The sequence below is a fragment of the Capsicum annuum genome, unplaced genomic scaffold, assembly GCF_002878395.1.
Source record: "Capsicum annuum cultivar UCD-10X-F1 unplaced genomic scaffold, UCD10Xv1.1 ctg4635, whole genome shotgun sequence".
Lineage (NCBI taxonomy): Eukaryota > Viridiplantae > Streptophyta > Magnoliopsida > Solanales > Solanaceae > Capsicum > Capsicum annuum.
In genome coordinates this window covers 221,605-227,102 of record NW_025853913.1, presented here as the reverse complement: position 1 = coordinate 227,102, position 5,498 = coordinate 221,605, and the positions used below count along the sequence as shown (strand labels likewise).

The 5,498-nt window shown below is 31.2% G+C and overlaps 1 long non-coding RNA gene across 1 annotated transcript; it reads right to left on the bottom strand.

Moving 5' to 3' along the window:
• Positions 1-817: 817 nt before the first annotated feature.
• On the bottom strand, positions 818-2,705 carry LOC107846585. Its single transcript, XR_007050201.1, has 2 exons — positions 2,314-2,705; positions 818-1,144 (listed from the first exon to the last, which is right to left on the bottom strand). It is a non-coding gene; the product is annotated as an uncharacterized LOC107846585 (long non-coding RNA).
• Between the last annotated feature and the right edge of the window lie 2,793 nt (positions 2,706-5,498).

Below are 5,498 nucleotides of genomic sequence, written 5' to 3'. Positions count from 1 at the left end.
TTTCTTGCAACTAGTCTTGATTTCTACCTTTCACAACCTGTGTAAAAAAAATATTTCAAGATTAGAATTCTTATATAGTTATTCATTGTACCTTAAAGGATAACTTCATAAGGTTCAATGATCACTTTATCATAAAAAGAAAATATAGTTAGGGACTAAATGCTATAAATTTTTATCTAATTTAATTAAAAGAACTATGATAAAATTTAAAATTTATACTATACTAGTTCTAACCTTGACTGGAACGAGCTCATAGAATGTTGCATTTGTTTCAAAATATCATCTTGACGCGCTAATACAATTTCCAATTGAGAATTTAACGATGTTATTTGAGATTGTTGATTTTCTACCACGAATTTAGCTGAATCTAATCGTTTCTGTAAATCTGGACAGTAGCATGAGTTAGGTATTACAACAACAACAACATACCTAGAGTAATGCCACAACTGGGGTATGGGCTGGGGAGGGTAGGATAGACGCAGACATTACCGCTACCTTTGTGGGCAAAGAGGTTGTTTCTAATAAGGTATTAATAGACAAATTTAGCTACCAATAATTTACAGGAGCTAAGACCATTCCGATGCCCCATTCCAGTAGTTTAAACGCAGAAACACATATAGTTGCCCATCAAATTATGTGGAAACTATCTTATCAAGGGGAAATACACGTAAAGTCCACTCACATGGGTGTATTTCCCTTCCCTAGCCTTTTTCTTAAAGAAGTAGATCTGTTTCATAATTAAGAATACTTTTGAACTTGCCGTCTTAGTTTCCCTAACTGTTTCTTAGTGGTTTCTTGGAAGAACAAACTTGCCGTCTTGCCCATGAAAAGTTTAAGACATTCTTCACCCACATTACAACCCAATAAATACATATAATACAATATTCCTAGTGGTAGAATAGAAATGTTTCTTGATAACAAAATATTATCCATGTAATGGCATCAGCTTGAGCTTTAAAGGCTCTTAGAACCGAACTGTATGCTTCTTGCTCAAGTTGGTGAATTTGGGCCTCCATATCTGTTTCACCGTACATCCTCTGGTAGGGAACAGAACCAATGACTGCAGATCTTCCATTTCCAGTAATGCGACCACTACCTCTAGGAATCCTATTTTATTGTGATGGAGGAAGATCATCATCAGTTCCTGCATAATATTGCGAGTTTTTGAGATCTAGAATGCTAACCCTATACATTACACAGAATTAAAGACATAATACAAATAATAAAACTTATCTATATTAGCACCAAACTATTAGAAAGATATTGCCAACACATAGAATTATCCAACTGTCACTTCATTTGGCAGGGACCAAAGATGGGTATGGACAACAACTACATTAAACAAAAAGGGTCCTCACCATTCCACTCTTGATAAGGATACAACTATCCCATTCTGCAATATACATTGACACTAAACCTAAACTGCATTGAAGTACAAAAAATACAAGCATACAACAATTCCAAGTTAGTTACGCGGGCTATATGAATTCCAGTTAGCTCCAGTTCATTTCAATAAAAGATAATGTGTGGAAAACTAATATAAGCATACCAACATATCTAAGCCTAAATCCAAATTAGTTGGAATCACCTATATCATAGTGTTTTGTTTTGTTCCCTAAGCTCACAGTCATTTCAAGAGATAGTTTGTCATTTGAGACAACTTCCTTCCATGTGATTTAAGTTTATCGTCCCCTTAGCCCCCTCAACCATCATGGTTTTAGCCTAGGAACTCAAGTGTTCAGAGATTTACATAAAGAAGTGAGCATACCATCGCAGGCGATCTTCTTTAATCTTATACCACTCAAAAATTTCCAAACTAAGATTTCAAATTTTACAATATTTCAGATCACAAGCATTCAAGTGGAATTCACATCCATAATTCACATTTTTTTAAAAAAAAACTGGTAACATTAATGTAATCACATTTTTTCTCCAACATAACAAAGTAAATGTTTTAAATTCAGAAGAAAAGAAGTTTTTTAAGGAGTTGGATTACGTTCAATGTTTTAAATTTGAGCTCATTAATTCTTAGAAGAAAATCAAACTAAATTTGTCTATAGCAAATAACAACCACCACAAAGCATAAGCGGGCAAACTGACGAACATATCTCAAAGAATAAGAATTCTTAGACAGATTGAATACAACTGCTAAAAAATTCCAAGTCCAAATAATTGGAATGTTTCATGCAAATAACAATACACATGCTATTTCCACTAACCCTTAACACCCAAACCTCACTGGACAACCCTGATTGAACATCAAGTCGCAGAAGACAAAAAAAAAAATATTTTTTTGTGAATGTAAGAACTCACCACCGCTATCGTAGGGCTCGTAGACCATAGCCAGCTGGCAAACTGGAACTTGAAGAACTGAATAGAATAGAGTGAACTGAGCCTTAATTTAAAAAATTGTATGAAATCAAATTGAACTCAATCCCCGCACAAAACAAAGCGGCACCGTTTGGGGTTGCATAATTACTGGTTAGGGTTTTAGAAGTACGCAAATCAGTTGGATTCGGAGAGAGAGAGAAAGGGAGTATGAATTTGGGAACGCGGACGTGAAACTGGCTTTTACTATTCCGTTTAATGTAAGGATTTGAATTCCGCCTCCTTTCATCCTTCACTGTTGTTTTGTTTTCTCCCGTTTCATCTAATTGTTACCGTCCAATAAACCGAATCGATATATATATATATACTAGATGTCGAGACTTGTGTCAGTACGGACTCAATATATATTATTTTTTAATCACATATATGATATAAATGAAATTTAGATAATCAAACATATTTTTAATATGCTTTAGATATTTTAAGTTACTAGTTTAGGTGTACGTATCTTGCGCGTGTAACTCACTTTAATGAGTTCAATTTTATAAAATAACTTGGATATAAGAAGTATATAGCTATCACTTATCACATATTTATCATCGATTTGATCATTGATGCTAATAATAATAAGAATATGCGAGACCGCTTACTTAACTATCTAACGAACATTCTACACTAATCGGAGTCCTCCACAACCTCCTATCTAAGTTCATGTTTTCAATAAGATGAAATTGTGTCATGTCCATAGCATACAACATAATCAATCCAAACACCACTCTATACAACTCATATTTAGTATTTCTAAACAAAAACTAAGTACTGAGGAGAAAATATATTTCAGTACGTAGGCAAGGATAATCATAATCTTCTAGCAGGTATTAGAATACATAGGCAAGACAAAATCACTAAGGAGAAAAAGTATTGCAAGACGATAGAAATATATTTAGCGGGTATCTAAATTTGGGGAAGGACAATCTCATCTACTTCATCATCCTATCTCCGATGATGAACATAATCTAGTTGGATCTACTCCAACGTGCTTAGAAGAGGACAACCGTAAAAATTTTAGATTATCAATATGTGAGTTAGAAGTTACAGGATTTATGTCTTAGTATCGTGTTTTAACACAAAATACGGCACCAACATTTATTTACAACTCAAATTATGATAAAATTTAACACCCCAAAATAATTGATAAGAAAAATAAACATGAGGTAAAAAGTTTTGATAGAATTATTAATTAAAAAGACCTAAAGTTTACCATAAGATGAAAAACTTTTATTCCATATAAATGTAAATGAAAAAAAACGAAGCATATAGATGCAAACCTGGCAATAACCGATGAAAGTTACTTCATCTCCATATTTATGATTATTAGCCGTACATTTTTTAAATTAAATCAAATTTTACATGCAAATCAAAAGTATCTTTCAAGTATAATCAAATTGTGTCCTAAATATTAGGTACCAACTGAATTATAATTTTACTTTTGAAAATATTACGTGCCCAACCAAACTTTATTCATAAACTTTGGAATTTAGTTGAAAGTAGAAAATTTTCCTCATAGATATATATTCTAATATATATTTATTATAGTTAATGCGAAAAGATTAATTTGTCTAAAGAAGAAAATTTTAATGAAGGACAAAAAGTTTAAATCAATTTTCTAAGGGTCTTCACACTTTTAATATATTATAGATTACAGATATAGATATAGATAAAGATTATAGATTATAGATTAAATTATTATTATTATTATAAACAAATTATAAATTATAATTATAGATTATAGATATAAATATATTTGTAGCCAATAGAAAGGGAAAAAAAGATATTCATATCATTTTCATTATACGAAATATAATCTTGAGAGCATGTAACTGTTATCAATAATGAATTAATCAACAAAACGATTCTACAATAAATACATCGTGATGACATATTAATATTTTATAGTCATACAGATTCCATACAAAAAAATTTCAAGAGTTTCTTATAGAATAATAATCAACTCTTAAACTACACTAAAAAAAAAAAGAATAAAAGACTAAAAAAAAAGCATAAAATAAAGATTCGATATTTACAAACCTCATGACTACAAACACGTCCTATCCATAAATTTGATATACCTTTAACAATTGAAAGAGATCACACAAATAAATAATAAAGAAGAACAACATCTTAAACAAATTACAATAACAATTGATAATTAGAATACTTGTAGGTACTTTCCACTAATACTGCAAATTCATTTAAATAGATCTAAGGAATTGATGAAATCGAAATGATCCAATTTTTTTTTTTAAGTTTTCCTTCTAGATTTTGATTTTGGATTTCACGCCACCTTTAATAAATAGTATTCGATTTGGATTTAATAATACTTTTTCTAATTAAATAATGTTTTTTAGTTCTTATTAATTTTGATGTCTTAAACATTATTATAATAATTTAATAACAATATTTTGAGGAAAAGAGTGAAAAGAATATTTTATCTAGTCAAAGTATTTTAATGAGTTTTTGCTCATATTTTTCACATCAATCAACAAAATATACATAAGAATTCAGAAAAATATCATTAAAAAGAAGCAATTGATGTTAAAAAATATATACTGTATCTATTTTAGATAATATAAATAAATATTACATTTCAGGTATGCTATTGTATGTTGTGTCTTAGCAGATTTCTTTTAAAAACAAAAAGAACAAATTAAATTGGAATTTCATGAAAGTTAAATTATTCTTTTCATGCGATATATAATACAACAACAACAACAACAAACCCAGTGTATTCCCACCTAGTGGGGTCTGGGGAGGGGTAAGATGTACGCAGTCCATACCTCTACCTCTGATGAAGTAGAAAGGTTGTTTCCGATAGACCCCCGGCTCAAGGCACGAGATACCACACAAACACATAGTAAAGCACAGAAGCAGATTACATAACATAAATACGGCACCCATAAGTAATATAAAACAGAGGAAAGCAGAGGAAAGCACACAGATTCGTAATAAAACATGGAACACGGAACACGGAATCATAACAAGAATAAAACCCCCACCAAGTAATTCTCTACACTAGCGACCCAAACTGGCCCTAATCCTCTGCCGTAATTCGCGTCCTCCAGACCTTCCTATCTAGGGTCATGTCCTCGGTGAGCTGTAACTGTTCCATG